The sequence below is a fragment of the Dreissena polymorpha genome, chromosome 1 (assembly GCF_020536995.1).
Source record: "Dreissena polymorpha isolate Duluth1 chromosome 1, UMN_Dpol_1.0, whole genome shotgun sequence".
Classification (NCBI taxonomy): Eukaryota; Metazoa; Mollusca; class Bivalvia; order Myida; family Dreissenidae; genus Dreissena; species Dreissena polymorpha.
The window spans coordinates 193,964,257-193,988,588 of NC_068355.1; the positions used below are offsets into that span (position 1 = coordinate 193,964,257).

A 24,332-nucleotide genomic window follows, 5' to 3' on the forward strand; every position below is an offset into this window, starting at 1 on the left:
GAGAACTGCATGTTTCTTATTTATACTTACTATTTATATTTACTATGCCAAATAAGTTGTTTGGCTTTGAGACGCAGTTTTTCCCCATATTCAAATAAAACTATATCATCCGCGTCATGCGAAAATCGGTCTTATGGCATATGCGGCCAGAGTAGCTCAAGCCAAGCCTGCGCACTTTCCCATCAATGGCTAGGCTTTTCGCTTTAAAAAAGGCACGCAAGGTTTGGTAATAACTCCAGAGTAGTTTATAACACTGTATTATGTGAATTGGGAATAAGACATCAATTTGGGAATAAATTGTGTTTTATTTAAAGTGCATAATATGCAGTTTTATATGTTGTATTTATCTAGTTTTACAAATGATAATTAAAACATATACTTGCATATATAATAGCATCATTTAAATTGATTTTTCTTCAAAACTGGATTTTTTATTAATTAAAAAAAAATCCTCATGAAATGAAACTGTGTCCATGCCGCGCATGGACACAGTTTAAAAATACACTTTAAATGATAAAAATTCAATCACTGTTAATGAAAAAGTCATGGAAAATTTCTTTAAGCTTAAATTATAGATAATATATTACACAAATATATGTAGATCATGAAATGAATAGTTTTGTTTGAGAAAATCACCAAAATGATGTCCATTCCCAGTTTGATGTCTTATTCCCAATTCACATAATACAGTGTTTTAACATCATCTAATAAATAATACAGTGTTTTTATTCAGTATTCATATTCTTACAAGACTGTGCGATTGCGCAGGCCTGGCTGAAGCTACGTTGGGATCATATTGCATAAGATCAATTTTTGCATGACCCGTGTACAAATCTCATTGCGTCTTATAAATAGAACATCTAAGCACAATACTTGCCGATAGAAAAGTGTGGTTAGATAATTAAACGATTTTCCTTCTACATGTATCATGGGCACTCTACTATTAGGTAGTTCTGTCTCACAATACAAGACAAATGGCATTTACCGATAGGTTTTCATCAATTTTTTTCCCTAAAATTCGTGTTATTTGATATATTGAAAACAATATTGTGTTATCAACAGAGAGTAGTCTGCATTTGCTAATTTTGCCTTGACCAAAAGCATGTAGATATTCTGACGACATGACTTCCTCAGCATCAAATCGCATCGCAGCAGTTATCAAATTTAAGGCTTTACCAGCATGATTTTGTAAAATTATAATGTGTGACGACGTCTCAATAACGTCTCTTTCACCATGAGGTAACGTGTGCATACGTCCGAGTGATGTCTCATTGAACGATTTCCTTATAAACGTTACATCAAGTATTGACTGAATGCAAAGACGATGGTGTGCTCAAGTCTTAATCCCGACATTGTTACCATTTCACCCAAGAGACCCCTGCAACCTTAATACTTTACCTGAGGAATCCAAAATCAAACGATACTAAACCTCCAAGAACGCCAATCACAATGTGAAATTTGAAAGCTCTTAACGGAATAGTTCTTAAGATATTGACTGGAAACCGATGTCGACCAAAGAATGACCGCGAACTAATGGACGGATAGGCCAAAATCAATATGTGTCTCCTAGTTTCAATAGGGGAACCAATATAGTACTAATACAACGGTTCATAATATTTTTATTTGAACTCACAACACTTTTTCACAGTAAAATACTACATGTATTTCCATTTGAGTGAGATAACTTGTAGTTATCAACTTTAAATAGTGTGCAGGAACAGACTTGGATCAGCAAAAACACATCACTAACATAAACATGTATATCTCTTTAAGTCACATAAACTATGATATTTCCATAACAAATTCAATGTACAAGCCATATCTTTAACACAAAAAGCAACATTTTGCACGTAGAGACCCTCATAACCATACCATTTCCTAAAATTATTCCGATCCGAATTAATGAAACAAAAGATAGGTCATGCCATATTTAAGACAGAATTCCACACATAACTATTAATTTATTAAATAGACGTATATTAGTTTAGTAAATATTCCACAAAATCCTAATAAAAACTGATGGCCGAGTATAAAGTGTGTCATATTTTTAATAACTGTCTGAATGTACTTGTTATGTTGAAAGATGAACAAAAGTATTATCTAACAAGGGAACAAGGGAGACAACTTTATTTTTCAAGCAATAACGTCCCTCTATCTTGCGTACAAAGAGAGACAATTCAATTATTGACAAGTGTTAGCATATTACATCACTCTCGCTTGATTTGCAATTGACTGATTTCCAAGTTGAATAAATTAATTTCTCTTAAGATAATGCAAAACAAAGCTAAACCAATCTTTCAATAGTTGCTTGACTTTACTTTATGAAAAGAATTACATATGCTAGTAACAAGATGTTCCTTTTGCCTAAAGCATATTTGCCTCTTCAGAATGTGTTGTTCTGTATCATTAAGAAAGTTTTAAATGAGCATCTCCACAAGCAATGTTTTTTTTTATTATCTGGCATCTAAAAGATGTACATGATGAAAATTGTTTGTACAAATGAATGTTTACAGCGAAAGTCAAAATGGCAACAATAAACGCATGATTTACATTGTAAATACAACCATTTGGCTATCGCTCTATATACAAATACAAATGACAAATGTACTGACCAATATATACAGTGATGAAGATTTCTTGGCCAAGTTAATCTCGTCTATATACAAACATATAAAGCATAATAAACCTTACAAAAACAAAAAATAGTCAGATCATAACTTTGCCATAATCCCTACATCTCATATTTTCGTTTTTAAACACTCAGTTTTAAAACATGTAAAGCATTTTAAGTCACAAAAAAAGTCATTTTTAAATCATGTTCAAGCAAATAATTAAATAACTGGTAGTAAATACAGAATAGACAATTTAAGGAAGATTAAATGTTTTTGTCTGAAATTAATCAATATTTTCAAGAAATAGTAAGACAATAAACAACATTATTGATAACAAGAAATATCTTTAAAAAAGATATACGGCGTTGATTGTGGTCGATGTTTATGAACGATCAAAAGTTATCTCTATGAGATAAAAAGTAGCGGATGCCTTTTTTGTGCGCAGTTCTTAGCTACATCATAAGCAAATCAATTACGGGGTGTTGCGCCAGATTTCGTGGCTTATTTTGCTTTATGTGATATTATTACTCAGATATCTATATTTACAGAATAGAAAAACACAAGAAACATGAAAATAAACGAGTGCATATAGGTCAGCCGGCAATACTCGAATCTTATTTAATTGCATAATTATAGTATAGCGAATTATTGTGCTCATGCTTAATAAACTGGTCTAAATGGATAAATATTTCTAATTAATTTTATAAAAATTGGTCCTTATCATGCAAATGTTGAAACCATATCAAAAATCGATGATTGACATACCACAATAATATCGCCGAATATCTTTATTTAGTATCTTTCTGATCAAAACAGACTTCAAGTGCACAAAGTTTACGAGACGGCGTTTATATAAAGATTTCTGCAACTGACCGCAAACTGACCTCGATACCTTGCGGATTGGAATGCAATGCATTACAGTCACTACGTTATTGTCAGTAAGACCGGTGTAACACAATGATCGCAACCCCTTCTGCGAACTCCGGTGATGAACTGTATATAAACTCTGACTTACACAAATGGCCGCGCATTGACCCGAACCTCGCCGGTTGAAATGCAATGCAAGTAAGTACTAAATATGACAACATAGCCTTTAGTATAAACGCTTTTGCGCTGGTAATTCTCTGAAAATAAAAGGTGAACGCACAAACTGTATTTATGTCGAAAATTGATTGTAAAACTGTTCTATCTATTGAGCCTTTTAATTAGAGATAAAATTGTTTCATGCAGTAAAACAGTGTTACAAAGACGCGGATATGTTTCCAATGTTCTGGTGTTATACTCAAATCAGCCAATGGAATAAATGAAGTGTATTCATTCGTACCTAGCCGCGGGAAATTTTATTTGAGTATTATTGGACACTTACAAAGTTCAAGTCAGGGTGAAAAGCTGGCTTAATACAGCTTACGCCGAAAAACACTGACACCAATGGGCACACTGAAGAGTATCAAAGCCATAGCATAAACATTCTCCACCTGTCTGAATAATTCTTGTAACTATGACCTCTATAGTACAGGTTTAGCAAAAAAAAACATGTGTCATTACATGAAAACAATACATTTTTTTCAATTTTGTCAAAGTTACCAGCATCATTAAAACAGTTTGACAAATGTTAAATTCAACATGCATAGACATATATTTACTAGCATTATATTTTCCTTAACATTTCCAAAATAAAATTTCACAAAACAGACAAAGTACAAAGCTAATTTTGCGCTTATAATAATATCTTACATTATTGCTTTTATCAAGTAATCTTAATCTTATTAAATTTAAATATAGTTAATAAAAGCCTTCAACATAAAATGACTGACAACATAATAGTTCCAATAAAACATGAACTTTTGTTTTTCCTTGAACACAACTGGGATGGTCACATAAAAACATGGCTGGCCACAAGACTTTCTGGCTTTCCACTTTTTGTTGGGATTTGTCATTATGCGATTTTTGTCTGAATCAAGTCACTAATTTTCCACCTGTCCCAAATTCAAAGATGAGACCTTCAATTGAACATGTTCACACCAGACATGGGGTATGTAGAGACCTTCAATTGTACATGTTCACACCAGACATGGAGTATGTAGAGACCTTCAATTGTACATGTTCACACCAGACATGGAGTATGCAGAGACTTTCAATTGTACATGTTCACACCAGACATGGAGTATGCAGAGACTTTCAATTGTACATGTTCACACCAGACATGGAGTATGCAGAGACTTTCAATTGTACATGTTCACATCAGACATGGGGTATGCAGAGACTTTCAATTGTACATGTTCACATCAGACATGGGGTATGCAGAGACTTTCAATTGTACATGTTCACACCAGACATGGAGTATGCAGAGACTTTCAATTGTACATGTTCACACCAGACATGGAGTATGCAGAGACTTTCAATTGTACATGTTCACACCAGACATGGAGTATGCAGAGACTTTCAATTGTACATGTTCACACCAGACATGGAGTATGCAGAGACTTTCAATTGTACATGTTCACATCAGACATGGGGTATGTAGAGACCTTCAATTGTACATGTTCACATCAGACATTGGGTATGTAGAGACTTTCATTTGAACATGTTCACATCAGACATGGGGTATGTAGAGACTTTCATTTGTACATGTTCACACCAGACATGGAGTATGCAGAAACTAGCACATCTTAAACAGCATTTATATCTCTGAGCTTCTTCGGTATGACTGGGGTTAATATGATAACAACTGTAGCAATAGGCTGTCCTTCTGATTTGCCGGTTTGATTTCGTCAATGGACGTCTGAAATAAAGAAAGATTCATAACAGTAAATGTCAGTTTTTCATTTTATGTGTGTTACCCATGATAAACAAGAACAATAATAGCACTTTTATACATTGAGTTACATTAAAAATTAATTATAACCAATTTACTATCAACTAACTTTAAGTTTCTCCATCAATCAGGAAATATGGGATGATATTCCATAAACATACATTTTTCCTTTGGAAAAATATTTCATTATCATTGACAACAATTTAGAAAGGGCCAACTAGCCAATAGAAAATAAAACATGTTGAAAAAGAGTTTTTCTGAGATGTCTGCTGTGAAGTAGGCAAAAAGTCACCGATGCAACCACATTTTACTTTTGACTGAAAACTTTACTACTATGAAAGAACAAGAGCGTGGCATCACGGGTGCCACGCTCGGCTGCGAAAGCTTGTCAGAAAATATTATTTTTTGTTTAGAGAACACAGTGACCTTGACCTTTGACCTAGTGACCCAACAAGAGATGTGTTCGTCAGAAACAATGCCCTCTACTGCCCCGCATTGAAATTAAATTTCTATTTATCATTTGGCAGGAATAGAAATCATCTCCCTTTAAAGCTTATTACTTCCTTTGGATTTTGTCCAATCCAACCGGGGGGGGGGGGGGGGGGGGGGTCTGTAGACAGTCAAAAATGACCAAGTCAGACAACACTGACAACCTAGGCCTGTGGTTTATCAAAGAAATCATAGCCAGAGTTCATCATGTATCTATGGACATAAGTCCATTGGTATTTAATGAAAACTAGCATTTAAAAATTAGAACAGGTAAGAAATGATAATTATATCATTTAAAATGAGAGAAGTGTTCGTCAGAAACACAATGCCCCCTATTGCGCCGCTTTGAAATAATAAAATCATTTGGCAGGTATAGAAATCATCTCCCTTTCAAGCTTATTACTTCTCTTGAATTTTGTTCAATCCAACCGGGGGGGGGGGGGGGGGGTCTCACAGTCAATTATGACCATTTTAGACATCACTGACAACCAAGGCCTGTGGTTTAAAAGAGATAATAGCCAGATTTGATCATGTATCTATGGACATAAGTCCACAGGTATGTAATAAACATGAAAGAAATGATTATTATATAATTTAAAAAAAACTTTGACAAATCAATCATTTGAGTTATAAATAATCAAAATAATAAATCTGTACAGTAACTGTGAAAAGAACTTCAATTCTTGGTAAGGAAATATATAACATGACATTTATAATTAAATAAATTACTTCCCTTGAAAATAATTGTCTCTAACAAATCTCTATTTTTAGTAGCAAATAATTAAAAGCCACTACCCTGACTGTAGATTCACCACTCAAAATGTGCAGCTCCATGAGATACACATGCATGCCAAATATATCAAGTTGCTATGTTCAATATTGATTAGGTATCGCCCTTTAAAGCTTACTACTTCCCTTGGATTTGTATTTTTTACCGTAGACCGTAAAGGATGACCTTGACCTTGACCTTTTACCACAATATGTTTGTCAGAAACACAATGCCGCCTACTGCGCCACTTTGATTTATTTAACAAAAATATATATATTGGCAGGTCAGATAACTATGTCCATATAAAGCTTATTACTTCCCTTGGATTTGTTTTTTGGACCCTAGACCTTGAAGGATGATGTTCACCTTGGAATTTTACCACTCAAATGTGCAGCTTCATGAGATACACATGCATGCCAAATATCAAGTTTCTATCTTCAATATTTAAAAAGTTAAGGCCAATTTTAAGGTTTTAGCACGACGCTTACGCCGGACGACGAGCTGTCTATGAAAATATCTCGGGTTTTCTCCAAAACCAGCCGAGCTAAAAATTAACCAAAACTAGAGCTTCGCCACAGACGTGACTAATACTCTACCTGCTGCATTGACACTGAATATTTTGCATGTTGCCTTCACAAAAAAACAGCGGACACCATCCTTAATGTTTAAAACGCACTAAGTGACCCCGTGACCTAGTTTTTGACCCGGCAAGGCACATGTTCAAACTTTACCTACACATCATAGTTACAAATTCTAACCAAGTTTGGTGAAGCTCTGATGAAAACTACTTGAATAAGAGAGCGGACACCATACTTTAAAACGCACTTAGTGATCCAGTGACCTAGTTTTTGACCCGACATGATCCATATTCGAACTTGATCTAGACATCATCTAGATACAACATCTGACCAAGTTTGGTGAAAATCGGATGAAAACAATTTGAATTAGAGAATGGACACTTGATACGAACCGACCGACTGACAAGCTCACTCCTATATACACCCCTAAACTTCGTTTGTAGGGTATAATAAACAAGAAGGAAAGTTCACATGATTGTAAATAAGTCTGATTCTATCACACAAGAAGCAATACTTTTCTAGGTCACACATGACAAAAAAAACACAGCTGGATTGAAAGATATATGGACACAAAAGGGTAAATCTACATGCACCCACCAATCTCTGAAAGTGAGGCCACGAAAAAGCATGCACATGACACGAAAACTCACCCAAGGTTTGCTCTGCATGATGTTCATAGACTGAGGGTTGTGAAGCATGGGGATCTCGGAATCTAGAGACGATGACTGCCGCTGGTTCACTTGCTGTGACTGCAAATGCTCCTGGGATATACTCATTGCTCTGCTACCCAGGTTTTCTGGAATAAAAGTAAATCGTGCGTCAAACAAATTAAAGACAATACTAGCGTTTTCAAGGACAAACAAAACTAATTTAAATCCGACAAAACACTTGTCAGTGTTTCGACCTTTCATATCGACAATTCAATGTCAAAAGATTTAACTAGAGCCTACATTGTGCCTACGATGTTCTAGAGTTGTAAAGCGACTTGAAAATGTGAGCGCATTCAATGCAATGAAGCTAAAATAATTAGAGAGGAAACATAAGTTCATTTTGATTTATCACCAAACCTTTTTTTTAAAGAATGTTTAAATAAAAACAAGAGCTCCGCAGTTTGAGACAGATGCCTCCCAAAACAGAGCTTTGACTCCCATCACTCAATCCTTTTATGACATATCGAATGAATACCAATTTAACACCTAATGTCACAGTGACCTTGACCTTTGAACTAGTGACCCAAATTTCAATAGACATCCTCTACTGTCCAAGACCGATGCACATGTTCAGTATCAAGCCAATCGGTCAATTTTTTAACAAGTTATTAATCGGACACGATTTTCGCACTTATAATTGCGACAGTGACCTTGACCATTAACCTAGTGACCCTAATTTCAATAGGGGTCATCTACCGTCCATGGCCAATGCACATGTGAAGTATCAAGCCAATAGGTCAATTTGTTGACGAGTTATAGATCAGAAAGGATTTTCACACGTATTGTGACTGTGACCTTTGACCTAGCGACCCCATTTTCAATAGAGGCCATCTACTGTCCAAGGCAAATGCATATGTGAAGTAACAAACCAATTGGTCAATTTGTTGACAAGTTATTGATCTTACATGATTTTCATAATTATTGTGACAGTGACCTTTACCTTTGAAGTAGTGACCCCAATTTCAATAGAGGTCATCTACTGTCCAAGACCAATGCACATGTGAAGTATGAAGCCAATATATCAATTCGTTGACTAGTTAGTTATAGGAAATCAACTGGTCTACCAACACACCCAACGACAGACTGGCAAACATCCTGCAAAATAATATACCCCCTTTTCTTTGAAGTGGGGCATAAAATACACGAGGCGGGTTAACAAGAAAGGGTTTAAATATACTTGTTCTAGAAAAAGTGTTATTCATAAATGAAGATTTAACAAATGCAACACTTTTTTATGTTCAGTACAAAAACAGAAGCTAACGTGAGGACAGTTTAAAAGTCATTTGCATGTGTTTTATTTTGAAATCACTTGAATTTACAGGGTTAACATTTACACACTGTTATTTTTTAAGGTAAAAAATAACATTAAATACATTGATATAGCGACTCATCTGAGAATAAGCCAAAGACAAGTGCAATTATGACAGCTTGATTATTGCAATTGATATGTGCACAGGTCGGTACTGGATTAGTCTCTTTATAGGCAGGACTCTACTTCTAATAGGGGTCTGATGCAAAGTCGGATACACACTCTTTTTAATTGCATCCTTACAAACTGACAAAAAGTATGCAGTCTTCGAAATTAGCTTTGAAAAGTTACATGCCAGTCGGGCCAGTTACTTAAGAATTTGTACATGCCCAACATATTTTTTACATGCCCAAACTTTTTTAACCAAAATTATAACAAATCACAACATTTTAACACTTACATGCTACACATAGTAAAGCAGAACATTTGTTTCAATAGTAGTGAATACAATTACATCTAATCAGTCACTAGAATTAAGACGGTCGATCGTTACACCAGTGCTCTTGAAAAGAGCGTTCTCTGGTGTCCTCGTACCATTTCTTGACTTCTTTTTTCTCTAAATCATTGTCAATTTTTTATTTTGGAAGTGCTTTATCGGGCTTAGCCCCATCAACATACCTAAGATACTGCATAGCCTCTATGTCGACAATGACATTTGTTTACATTGGGTGGCACACTACAGTTTTTTTAGTCTCGGCCAATCTCGTACACAAGCAGGAGCGAACCAATGTCTGGAAACTGGTCACCTCGCAAATCTGAAAATAAACCAAGCACATTTCCAGAATGGTTGAGGCTGTGCCTTCTGAAAAATCAGTAACATTCAAATCAAATGAGTTGGGGCAAAATGTTTTAGTATTGATGATTTCAAATCAAAACATGAGAATTCTGTGTGTTTCCGAGCCTTTTTAAGCCAGTTTCAACAACAAACTGCCACTTTCCTGCAGAAGCAAGGTGCCTGGAAACCATGTTTTTACATTGGTAACTTACCAAGTACTAAACAGCAATGGAGAAAATTGGGGGTCAAAGGATTAGATTTTTTGTAAAAGTTCAATGTCTGTACGCCCTTTCAAATTTCCAACAGAAATACTGACCGGAGCCAGCATTACACCTGTTTTCGAATTGCATTAATTCTACTTCCTGTATGCAGCTATAGTTAAAATACCAATGTTTTGGTAACTTACAAACATCCAAGAAAAATCACCACAACTCAAACCTGACATTCATTATTATTTAGACACTCAAAATGGTGCTTACTGGAGCAATGTTCTCTTTATTTAGAAATTTGACCGGGGCCAATTCGCATTGGTGGCTAAAAAGTGTGGTGTGCAGCCTTGACAAAAACGGAAGCGTATTACTTGATTGAAATGATCGATTCAAAAAGCATCTACTAGATCACTCTGGATCAGCGGACGATTTATTTCATAAATATCTTACGGAGGAATCCGAGATAGCCAATGTATCACGATTGCTTCTCGATTAATGTCTAGAGAAACCGTCAATAAGAACCAAATGTGACCGAACTGCATCCGTCAAAAACAATAACGATGACGTGTGCAAGCAGGTGCATGTTGTTAAACCAATCGAATTTCATTGTTTTACAACTTACGGCAAGGTGTTTGTTTGCAAAATTGAACAATAGATCTGCAAATATCAAGAACCGCTTACGATTTTTTTTATAAACTGTCAATTGGCTTCAATAATTTACATGCCCGGCGGGCCACAAACGTGAATTTTTGTATGTGCCCGGCAGTAATTTTACTCGCCACGGGCGATCGGGCGTGTGCTAATTTCGATGACTGAGTATGGTGGAAAAAAAATGTCAGATTGTGTGCACTGTTGTAGATTAATTTAATATTTTAAATTGATTTATGACAAACGTAATGTCCTATTGATATTCGACACACATTTGCATTTTTTAGAAACAAACAATTTACTGGCTGGCTGATGTTGAACAAAAAAATTGTAATAATTGTTTTCATATTTTTACTTCAGTGAATAATATCAAATCTATATTTAAACTATATAAATATATATAATTACCTAACTAAATCATATAATAATTAGGTTTAAAATAAACCCATACAAGCAGGTAAGCCGCTGGAAATTCTCGTATTGTGTCTTGGCTTCCTCTGCTGGCGTGAGTCATTTCGTCCCTGCAGTCTTGGATGTCATGTTGTGAAGTCATCTTCTTTACTGAAAATTATATAAAATATTTTAAGGGAAATGTTAAAAGATATATTCCTGTTCTGTAGTCAATTCGTTTACAGTAAAACAATGGAGCAATATTTTAAAGTATTTTTCTTTCTGTAGAATTTCCGTTTACTGTCAGTGATTGAGCAATATTTAAATGAACATGTTTCTGTTGATGCCCTTTTTTAGTCATTTTGACAAATGTGTATGTGTATTTCTTTTGACCTTGAAGTCAAGGATAACCCATGAAAGTGCAAACACTTATTTCCAATGGGGTCCTTTGTTTTTGCTGAATAGACAGCAAGCAGAAGAGACAGTATTGAGATACAAGGAATCCGGGTGCGATACCCTAGCTCTTTGCGAATAGATCCCTTGGTTCTTTTACGTGCTCAGTGTATAGAACCGATACACGCAAGAATCACCAGGGTTTCATACCAGTACATCTCTAGTGGGAAACACTTGAAGCACTTCTGAAATTTCCAGTGCCCCGGCCAGGAATTGAAACGGGGACCTCTGGATTGGTAGACCAGTGTGTTACCACTTGACTACCGCACCACCCGTATAAAAATACAAAATTGTAAAAAAATACAAATTTTAAGGTAAATGTTAATACATTAACGTAGTGATGCCCTGTTCTGCAGTCATTTTGTTTACAAATACAGATGGAACAATATAATATAACTTGGTCATCGAGTTATCCATATCATTTTTCAAACATTATTAAACCACAACAACACAGTTAATGGAATAACCTAAAGTAATAAATATACAAAATTAAGAAAGAAAATTATAAAAACTGCCTTCTTTTGGGTTTTTAACTGAGATTATTACTATTATTTTGTATTAAAAGCAGTAAAAGCAATTCGCAATACCATACTGCAAATATTGGTATTCTTTGTAGTTATATGTTTGTATGTTTTTTTTTATATATGTATATGTAGCCACTTTAAATGTGCTTTAGTTATGTCAGTCTGGTCAATCAAACTACTCATGAAATCTGTGAACAAGTACCTTTAAAACCATACACTTTTTTACTGCAGTGACTATCTAAGCCCATGTGACCTTGAACCTGACCATTAGGTGAGTCCAAGGGCAAGGTCACAGTCCCGTTGGAGGTTTTCATCGCAAGGCACTGGGTGGTTTTGGGAGACCCTCAACCTGGTAAGTAAAAGAGAGGAAAAGTGATTAAATCAAACAATAAATCAAAGCATAGTCAATATATCAATATGTTACAAGGGCTGTTTGTAAAACATGCATGCCCCCCATATGGGCTGTCCGTTGTAGTGGCAGCCATTGTGTGAATACGATTTTTGTCACTGTGACCTTGACCTTTGACCTAGTGACCTGAAAATCAATAGGGGTCATCTGCGGGTCACGATCAATGTACCTATGAAGTGTCATGATCCTAGGCAAAAGCGTTCTTGAGTTATCATCCGAAATCATTTTACTATTTCGGGTCACCGTGACCTTGACCTTTGACCTTGTGACCTCAAAATCAATAGGGGTAATCTGCAAGTCATGATCAATCTACCTATGAAGTTTCATGATCCTAGGCGAAAGCGTTCTTGAGTTATCATCCGAAAACCATTTTACTATTTCGGGTCACCGTGACCTTGACCTTTGACCTATTGACCTCAAAATCAATAGGGGTCATCTGCGAATCATGATCAATCTACCCATGAAGTTTCATGATCCTAGGCATATGCGTTCTTGAGTTATCATCCGGAAACCATTTTACTATTTCTGGTCACCGTGACCTTGACCTTTGACCTAGTGACCTCAAAATCAATAGGGGTCATCTGCGAGTCATGATCAATGTATCTATGAAGTTTCATGATCCTAGGCCCAAGCGTTCTTGAGTTATCGTCTGACAACCACCTGGTGGACGGACCGACCGACAGACATGAGCAAAGCAATATACCCCCTCTTCTTCGAAGGGGGGCATAAAAATATGTTTGGAAACAAATTTTTGATAATGAATGAACATTTTAAAGAAAATGATCCTTTAATTTGTGCATGAATACTTGTACAAGCTACCGTTCATATGCGTGAGTGTTGTTGATGAATTGTGTCATATACAATTATGATCATAAACAGGAATCAGCAAATATCTTCTACAACTCCATTTGATTTTATTAAAACAATCCATGTTGAGTGGACAACACACCGTGGCAAAAAGGTAGCTCAAACGTGGAAGACAAATCGCTGCTTTGCGGACGTGGCTTGGTTGATAGAATACTGCTAGACACTGACCAAAATCCGTCAAAAGACAAATATATTCTGGAATATTTGTCATATTGCAAAATGATTGTTCCTTCATCAAACATTATTGATTACAAGTGATGCAAATGCTTTATGCTTTCTTTTTTATTAACAAAAATATTCACACAACTGTGGGCACAATGCCAGTTAATAACCTTGAAAAGAATATAAGTTACACAGCCTCTGAATTCCCATGTGTGGTGAGATACAAAGATATTAATTTGAACTTGTGCAAAAGTTACTTGGCCAATGATAAATAAGGGCTTTGTCACAAGATGACCATCTACCAATCAAACCCAGACTTCATGGGGTTTACACAACTGAAGTATCATTTCCCTTGAGAAATGTAGATGTGGTTTGATAAAATTGTTTTACATAATATGCAGACAAAACGCCCATCTGACTAACCAACTAACAGAAAATTGACTTAAATAAATCCTCTCTAAGACTTGGTTTGTGGGTTTTAATAAAATTATCATGCATTACCATCCCCAACTTGAAGGTCATGTTATCCACTGTTGCTGTGAGATTATGATGTTCATAGAGCATTGAGAGCATAGGTGCATCATGAACCTGACCCCCACGGCTGAGGCTGCTGCTGGAGCCCAGACAGTTTGACATTCGGCCTGGAATCCTGTTTCTCTGAAGGGTCACGTTGATGCATTCACATTGTGTATTAGCTTGGCCAGATTTTCAGGGAAGGGTGCTTTGTAAATTGACAGTTTTTCCTGTAAAATAAAATAGAAACAACGTGAAACAGTTGCATCAGCACGAGATTATCCTATTCATCTCAACAAGGTCATTTTAAGTAGGCAAGTCACCATTTGACATGAAGTTAGACACAGGGCATAAACTCTACATAGCATTGCACAGTTTTGCAATGTGAGCAGTACACCGAAAGATATGTAAATTGTCAAGAAAATTACGCCAAGTGCATAAATTATTATGGTATTTATGCTTAGACAGGGCTCATTTTTTCACTCAGCTCATAATCCAAATAAATGAAAAACGAGATTGCCAACAACATACGCCTGTTTAGAAAACTGTGTTACAGTGATTGTGAGTGCAATGGCAGACAAGTTTAATTTGGTCAATTGTGTTCATTAAACAAAAACATATGTTGAAAGTGCTAAAGTTGATCTGGCTGCTAACAAAACTTGGACGAGAGATTATGATAAAAAATATTATCACCAATTATCATGATGATCAATGTTTTGAAATATAGAGCAGATAGAATGTTAAAGGCAAACCACTAAAAGACGCCACATTTTTACCCATAGTAAATAATTTTTAATTACTATTAAACCCTTATAATTACAACACAAAGACTTTTAGTTAGACTTTTAAATATCAAAATTGTCTAACTCGCTATTGTATCTGATTTCATTTTTGTTTAAAGGCATCATTTAATGTGTCATTTTGCCATAGACAAATGAAAAGAAACAGTCATTATGGAAGTTAAAAAGTCAACCACCCGCCTCCCAAACATAACCTACGCTGCTCGGGTTCCGGTAAATGCCAACGGTAACGTCATATTTACTGTGTAAAGGTTGGCACAAAATAATGATGTAATTTCGCAACAAGGGAATGGAACAATAAAATGGTAATACAAATAAATGAGTTTATAATTTGTAGATGCATTTGGTTCATCGAGCTATGAAAATGTCACATGGACAGAATCATAATGCCACATGTATATGAATATTCACAAAATTGAGCCTCACTCCGTGAAAATGGGGTTAAATGTAAAGAGGATATTTGTTGGATTCGATGGAATATCGATTTTATTTCACGAGTGATCATATAAAATAATATTTTCACAAGTGGCGCAGCCAGGCTGCGGGAGTGAAAATATGAATTTTGTATGATCACAAGTGAATTAAAATATATATTCCATCAAATCCAACACATTTTCTTTTTATTTAATAATGCTTTTTTCACCGCTTATTAATATTGTAAAAGAGATAAACTTGATAATTTCGCTGAACTTATGACGTCATTTAGTCGAAAAAATGACGTCATTTCACTGTAAAACTGAAAAATATCACTATTTTTCACTGTTTAAAACAGTGAAATACCAGTTTTATTTCACTGATATTTCTCTTTAAACCACCGGAAAGCATAAATTAAATGTATGTAGAGTATTGTCTCAAGTTAGCCTGTGCAGTTCTCACAGGCTAATCACTGACGACAATCCGCCTTAGCTAGATTTTTGCCAAAAAGACTTCCTTTATACAAACAAATACCATTACAGCTACAAGTGTTAACCCAGATTAGCCTGCGTGGACGACACTTTAAGCACATGTTCAAGCCTCAATTGTTATTATCTGCTCAAATATTAAAAAAAACATTCACCAAAGGTGAATCTCCAATTTAATTTTCTCAAGTCTCATACATTTAAAAGCCTTCGTCAATCAAACTGTTGATTGCTGAATTTTAAGTGTTGTTGTTGCTGGTGCTGCTGATGTTCCAATTAAGGCTGAAGCAGCAATTTCATGTCAACTCTTTCTCTCTTTCACACTTCAACTTCAGCTTTTGTTGTTGCAAGAGAGACTGAGGACCTTTGAACATAGAATGAGTAGAAAACATACATTTGGTTTTAAAATTAAACACCATAAGTATTTTAAGTACACTGAGCAACACAACCTACAGCATATTTCTTTAATGCAAAAATTATCTTTAAAAACATCAATAAGTACCTTAATTGAAAGCAATCCAATATATCCTTCTTGCTTATTGAAACAAGAGGGTCAGGATGACCCTGAAGACTTACGTTAGTTCAACTTAAAACTTTGGTAGAAGACTTGAAGTTTCGAAGATAAACATTCTGACCCAGTTTGAACATGATTGAGTCAATACATATGGCTTCTAGAGTGGTTTATGATTTAACTTTTTTACCTTGTTATTGGAAAGATGTGACCCGATTTCAAACTTGGTCTAGACAAAATACAAAAATCATTCAAATGAAGTTTTATGAAGATTGAGTGTCAATAAAGTTATCTAGAGTGGTAACAAGATATTAAGAACATTTGAACTACATGTAGTGACCTAGTTTTTGAATGCACATGATGTGAATCCAATGTCAAGCATTCAAGATTATCATTATGACCACGTTTCACCAAGAATGAGTTATTAATGTGAGTTCTAAAGTGAAAAGAAGGTTTTTATATATTGTACCTGGTGACCTAGTTTTTGGATGAATGTTACATTGAAAGAAACTTAGCCTCAAAAATTAAAAGATAAACATTTTGACCAAGTTTCATCAAATTGAGTCATAAATGTGGCATCTGGAGTGGAGTTCTACAATTTGACTTGCACATAACCTGAACTCCAAATTGGCATACATATTGTCAATATAAGCATACCCACTAAGTTGTATCAAGATAAAGTCATATATGTTGCCCCTGTGGTGGCATCAATATATACTTCTTGCCAAGTTTCATCAAGATTGGATTAACAAATTAGGCCTCTAGAGTGGTAACGAGCCAAAAGTTGACCACGCAGTACAGCACAATACTTAACATAGGGTTATCACAATAAATGCTTTATAGAGTAAGCTTAAAACAGATCTAAAAATGTGTTCATATGTATAACATATCACTAACAAGTTTTCTGGGGTCTATAGCAATTGGGGAAATCAATTCCTGATGTAGTCGATACAAAGCTTCTTATACTACTACTATCACTTGCATATAATAACAATTTCAATCACATTATTGGCTATTAAAGTTGCTATTCAGATCCCCAAAAGTATAAAACCCATTGTACAAAAAACATTGACCCTTTTTTATAGAAATGACTGTTTAATTATGATCATTACATTTGATATGGAACATGATTTTGCAAAGAGTTAAAGAGTAAGTTTTGATTGGTACCTACAAATAATTTGCATATTATTGCCATTTTTTAAATAAAGCTTTTGTTGGTCAATATAACCCATAATTTGAGTGTTAAGTGTGAAACTCTTGTATTGTATTGAAGATGCCTTAGTTTCACGTTTAACCCTCAAATTGAAATAAGATAGTCTGGTCAATTAATTGAAGTGCAGAAAACCCAGTTAGCATTTGGGTTTTACCAATTTGTTAAACTTGATTGCATCAAAAGTCTTAAGTTTATAAAAGCCGCATTTAGGGTAAATTTGGCTTAATGCATGTGCAGTCGGCGCAGGCTAATCAGGGACAAATTTTCGAACAATGATTTTCATAAAGAAGAGACTACCTGAAACAAAAAAAGCAAAAAAATGCAAAAAAGTGGATAATGTCGTCCCGTACTAGCCTGTGCTGAATGAACAGGCTAATCTAGGGTGAGGCTTAAAGCAGCACATGCATTAAGAAAAGTTTTCCAAGAACGAGGCATTTTAAGACGGGAACTCGTGCTAGGTGATCAGCAGTGATTCCTTTTCCAATTATAAGGGGACTTACCTCAGTTTTTAATTTATATTTATTTGGGGCTGTTGTTCGGCCACATTCCAAATGTAACAAAGTATACATTTTTCTAAAATGACTGAATAAAATTAACAAGTGAAGGTTTCCAAAGCAAGGAAAAAATATATGCCATTTCCATTTTATTTTTCTATTCAGCTCTACAAGTTGATCCATAGAAAATGTAATATTTAACACACTTGTATCCTCAATATTAAAGTATTTATTACCAAAAACTACCAGAACACCATTTTCTCAATTTTACTTAAGCCAAGTAAATTTGTTGAATTGATATCCCCTGCCAAATAAATTTTGTTTATGAATGGGTGTAGAACTAAAATAAAAGGTATAAGCGAAGGGTTGTGCCTTTTGTTAATTATTTTTTTAACTCATTTGTACCTGTGATGGGTTTGCAGACAATAAAATGCAGATAGTATATTTTTCATGAATCAATTAACTATGGACAGTTATTACAGAATCCATTAATGCATAGTAAAAGAATGACTAAATAATGAATAATTCATTAAATTTGTGACCTTTAACCACGATGTGTAACCTTGACCTTGACCCCTAAGATTATGGATGTTGAATGTGAAGCACCCCCAGATGATTGAGACCAACTATGGCAAGTTTCATGGCTCTGGCTCATGTGTTAATGGAGATAAAGCTCTATGCTTATATTAAAAAGCATTTTTTTCAAGATACAAAGGGCCATGACCTTAGCCCCTAGGATTATGGGTGTTGAATGTGAATCACCCTCAGATGATTGAGGCCAACTATGGCAAATTTCATGGCTCTGGCTCATGTGTTAATGGATATAAAGCTCTAAGCTTATATTAAAAAGATTTTTTTTCAAGGTACACAGGAACTTAACTCCGTTATTAACAGATGGTGTACAATGCCATTTGACGTGCATCGTCCTCTTATCCATATATATACTCATACCAGATTTCAACGAATCAAATCCGCCAAAGCATTTCCAAGATATGGCCCCGGACACAAAAGTGCCGGATGGATGGAAAGACGGACGGACGGACAACGCCAAAACAATATCCCTCCTATGGCGGGGAATAATAAAAAGACAGTTTTTTTTCCGAATACAAAAGGCCCAGCCCCATTCCAAAAGAGATGAAACAAACTATTACTGGGACTTACCTGTTGAGATGTAGTGCCTGTGTATAACTGGGACTTACATGTTGAAAGGTAGTGCCTATGTATTATTGGGACTTACCTGTTGAGAGGTAGTGCCTGTGTATTACTGGGACGTACCTGTTCAGATGTAGTGCCTGTGTATTAATGGGACTTACCTGTTGAGATGTAGTGCCTGTGTATTACTGGGACTTACCTGTTGAGAGGTAGTGCCTGTGTATAACTGGGACTTACCTTTTGAGAGGTAGTGCCTGTGTATTACTGGGACTTACCTGTTGAGATGCAGTGGCTGTGGTGCAGTTGAGGAACATCATTTGCTGGGCCAAACTTGTGATGATAAGGACCCTATGAACAGATAGAAATATCTTAACAAATCCCAGAAATGTATTCAATGCATTCAGAAATGGCATCAGTTACATGGACCAAATATAAACCCACGTGACTTTGCTGTTTAACACAACGTTTTTATGACGGTTTTACCAGGATCAGTCAATGACCACTAGGACCAAGTTTATTAATAAAATAAACTATGTAGGGGACCTTTAGATGATGTTCCATACCAAATATGAAACATCTGGGCTTTGAAGTTTCAAACAAAGATTTTGGCTGTTCCTATATATGTATATGTAAAACTGGGAAATCCCAGAGCTTAGCCAGTATTGACCCTTGAGACATAATTTGGTAACAATTTTAGCAAACTAAATATTAAACCTCTTGGCTGTGCAGTTTCAAAAAAGAAGAAAAAAATGAACACCCAAGGAACATTTCTGGGAGATTTCATTTAATTCTCTCCAGTACTTTAGGAAGCAATGTCCCTTGACAAAAAGTTGACAGACGTACACATACACATCGCAAAAGAATGGACAACATATACCATGGTATCAAAATGCATCCAAAGTTTCAGGCCTCAAGTAGCAGAAAAAAAGACAAAATCCGTACTTTACCAAAAATTATTTGAATGACTGTGAAACTCTTTGTATTACAATCTACCTCGTAGATGAGGTTATATCTGCCCCTGAGAAGGGAAGTTTGGAGCCCCATGGTTAGGCTGGATGTACCCTTGGGGTGGGACTCGTTCAGCTTTGCCCCAAATTCCTGGCCCAAGAGCTCACCGCCTATACCAAGGATTTGTCCCCGGGCGTCCAGGCCCAGCTGACCAGAGAGCCTCTTGTTGTTCCGCTGTCTGATTGCATGGGGTCCTGTAGGAATCGCAAAAATGAGAAAATTCAGGAATTTTATCAATTTTTATACACTTCTTCACAAATAAAAATGCATTTTAGTCGTAGAAGTGTGGTCATTAAGTTATCGTTTTCCTGGATTAACTAAGTGCATATACTTATGCCATTAACTGACAACTGACATACTAGAATCATTAAGAGAATAGGAAATGGAAAACAACATCTTCTAATCTGTATAAAAATACTCACTCAGCTAAAAAAGTGTCATTGCTGTCTAGTCAAACAAGAATTTGTAATAATTGTGATGCAGATTATACCACAATGCCACAAGTCAGAATATGTAGCATGATGGTATAGAATGTCTCAGTTTTGTAATGTTTAGTGCAGAATGATACAATGTACATTCACAACCTCATATGAGAAGGAACAATACCTGAAAGTGTGAATGCTGAACATTGAATTGTTAAGTGAACGCCCACAGACAGATGGAAAGACAGACACATAGACATCCGTCCAAGGTTATTCCAATATAACCCAATTAACACAGGATATAATAAATAAATATCTTCAGGACATATTCTCACTCCAGGGGCATATGTGTATATTGAAAACCTAGAAAGGTTGTTAATTTCAATTTATGTAAAAAAAAAATTATTTAATTTAAATAGATATTCTTATTGAAAATAAATGCAGATAATTATTTTTAGAATGTTGACTGCATTTCAATTATTGCTTAATTTAAATTAAACAGCATTTAATATGCATTTTGTTTAATTTATGCAAGGGTAATATTGTTAATAAACAAGTGAAAACAACAACAAAATTTGGTTTAGAGGCTGAATTTTGGCACAAAAATGTATGAATATGCCCTGTCCCTTAATGATTAAAACTGATATCAAATCAACTCTTATATGTTTTTATTTACTCAGTTTCACCAATTAAAAAGACAAAAATCCTGATTGATAATCAGAACTTTTCTCCAAAAAGGTCAGAAAAAAGCTGATGAAACATGAATTAAATGTGCAATTCTAAACTCTTTAAAAACTGAGCTTAATGCATAAGTGTAAAGAGTTGTTCCAGATTTGCCTGTACAGTCTGCACAAACTAATCAGCCACGACACTTTAAGCTTTTATGGAATTCTTTGTTTTAAGGTATATTTCGGAAAGTGTGGTCACAAATAAGCTTGGGCAGACTTTACACACTTTTCTGGGACAACACTTTAAACACATGCATTAAGCCCTGTTTTCCCAGAGTGCAGCTGAAATACTTCCTGTTTTTGTTGCTGCTGCTGCTGCGACAGGGCCATAGCCAGAGATTGTGTGAGTCTTGACGCCAAAGTCACCACCCAGAACAGGGAATGTAGGACTATACTGCTCCTCAGGCGTCAGGTTCACATTATTAGAGAGCAATATATGGAGGTCAGTCACGTTAACAGACGAGTCACCCAGCGTCTGCTCTATCTGTGGATCAGATTGTTTGACCTCGAGTGACTCATCGGGATGAAAGTTGAACTCACCAAGGCTCAACTGTTGGAAGTGTAGATTTACTGAGAAGAGCGGGCAGACTTAACACCTTTATCTGGGACAATACTATAGGCACATGCATTAAGCCCTGTTTTCCCAGAGTGCAGCTGAAATACTTCCTGTTTTTGTTGCTGCTGCTGCTGCGATAGGGCCATAGCCAGAGATTGTGTGAGTCTTGACGCCAAAGTCACTGCCCTGAACCGGGAATGTAGGACAACACTGCTCCTCAGGGGTCAGGTTCACATTATTAGAGAGCAACATATGGAGGTCAGTCACGTTAACAGACGAGTCACTCAGCGTCTGCTCTATCTGTGGATCAGATTGTTTCACCTTGAGCGACTCACCGGGACAGGAGTGGAACTCACCAAGGCTCAGCTGTTGGAATCGTTGATGTAGCCGCCTTGCGAGAAGATGTTCATAAGTGACGTGCTGAATTTCTTGAGCGAGTTTTAGTATATGTGCGAAATGATTCAAGGATGTTCGTCTTGTTGTCTTATAATTTCATCTGAAAAGGAAATGGAACGTTAACCATAAAAAGTGTTTTTAATGACAAATAAATAAGCCTTGAATATGAATACTGCTACACCTTTCTTAACATCTGCTTGTTTAATGGCAAAAATTGCGTCTATAATTGATATTTATGATAGCGTAATGTGTTTTTTTTCCGCAAATTAGCACTCACAATAGCATTTTAATAATGAATAACATGCACACACTTGTTAAATTGAAATGTTTGGGGCTTTAAACAGCAACGAATACATGGAAAAGTACAGTATGTAGCAAGGTGATAATTATATATATATTTTTTTGAAACCGGCATTACTTCAGAAATTTAAATGTGAGACTATACCACTTTAAATGTCACTGTGACACAATACAACTGTTTCTTAACAAATACTTAAAAATTTATAATTAGTGCTATAAATATTAATTTCACTTATGTTAAACTTAAACGTGTTGGAACCTATTAAATATAAATAATTTTTTCAGGCAAATCTTCAATTGGGAACTTAAGACAGTAATTATGAGAAAAATATGGAATAGACTTTTTGAGATTAGGAATGGTGCTGAATTTGGGCCCCAACTTTTACAAAGTAAATAACACTGTAAGGTCTCACCTGAAGCTCAAGAAGCAGAGATGACCTTCGAGCCTCGCTGATAACGCTAAATGCTGAGTTTGCGTTCTAACTAACGTTGGGTTGAGAGTCGAAGAGCGAACTGGATGACACTTCAAAACTGCTGTCATTTTTCAACGCCTTCTTTATCGTCGAATCAATGTCAGGCTGTTTTGTCTTGAAGTGGTAAGTAACACACCCTGATGGGTTCACCTTTAGCACCTTGTTGCAGATGGAATTCCCACCTGAGGCATGCCCCAGGGAAGTACCATGCTTGACTGTTCACAACAAAGTCGGTACTGCCTTTCTTTGTAAGCAACTGCGTCAAAAATAAATGCATTCTCTTTGGACAGTTTGGACACCTGAGAGGACAAACCTGGACTGTCCCTTAAATCAAGACCATCCAGGAGTATCCCGGGTGGAAAGCTAACGCTTCTGACTTAAACTCTTCAAACATTCCGTGATTTTCTCCTGTTCCTTGCTGCAGTTCTGTTTGTCACAAAAAGAATGGAATGAGTTATCCAGATTTGTATTTTTCGTAATATTCATTGTAATGTCCAACAGCGAGAGCGGACTGTTAGTGTTACCATAACTGCTGCAATAACTTCTTATGTCTGTAACACTTCTACCACCTCCGGCACTTGAGTCTATCAAACCAATCAGGGCCCAAGTGCAGACTCAACACGGACATTGCGCTTGTTGAGAAAAATGTGCAAACACTCTATGTGCTCAGAAATTGCTATGGGATGGAATTGTTAAACAATGCTGACTCTTTGATGCCGGAGGTCAAATGGGAGGAGCTAGGGGTCAGGGGAGGGGTCGTGCTGGACTGGGGCTCCAGCGGGCCCGACTTGTGTCGTTGCCGTACCAACTCTATATCAAGGCTGGTGCTCTTCTGAAAACATGGGTAATATGAACTAGTAAAACAGGTTTATATTACAATCTATAACAAACTATGCCTCTTGATAGGATGTGAAGGATTTCAGCGGCAAAACTTCAGACTCATGAGTTTTGAATCTGACATTTCACTGGTTCTTTGTCCGAAATAGCATGACATTTTATTAAGTCAAACCATTTTGTACTCAAACATCTAAATTGTTGGTCAATACTATATTAACCTATCAATTCATAATTAATATTTTTAACTTGCAGATTGCAGATGTAATTTTAAAAACCAATATGCATCTCATTAATATTATAAAGTGTTTTCC

General features: G+C 35.8%; 1 protein-coding gene and 1 long non-coding RNA gene across 5 annotated transcripts in view; both read right to left on the reverse strand.

The window, feature by feature from the left end:
• Positions 1-1,753: 1,753 nt before the first annotated feature.
• On the reverse strand, positions 1,754-20,501 carry LOC127864432 (uncharacterized). 2 transcript variants are annotated; one of them, XR_008041929.1, is made up of 9 exons: positions 20,295-20,501; positions 19,577-19,649; positions 16,130-16,295; positions 14,221-14,462; positions 12,484-12,630; positions 11,366-11,475; positions 7,914-8,059; positions 4,657-5,394; positions 1,754-4,612 (listed from the first exon to the last, which is right to left on the reverse strand). It is a non-coding gene; the product is annotated as an uncharacterized LOC127864432 (long non-coding RNA). The 2 variants fall into 2 exon arrangements; XR_008041928.1 differs by having other exon boundaries at positions 1,754-5,394.
• A 1,254-nt stretch (positions 20,502-21,755) lies between these two features.
• Positions 21,756-24,332, reverse strand: part of LOC127864423 (uncharacterized) — a 36,183-nt gene continuing 33,606 nt past the window's right edge. For 2 of the 3 annotated variants that reach the window (XR_008041910.1, XR_008041911.1), the window contains 2 exons: positions 23,125-24,016; positions 21,757-22,511 (listed from right to left, as the gene is read on the reverse strand). The gene's annotated coding sequence lies outside the window, so the exon portion shown is untranslated. Of the gene's footprint in view, positions 22,512-23,124; positions 24,017-24,332 lie in introns of all 3 variants that reach the window. The other variant, XR_008041909.1, reaches the window with a different exon arrangement.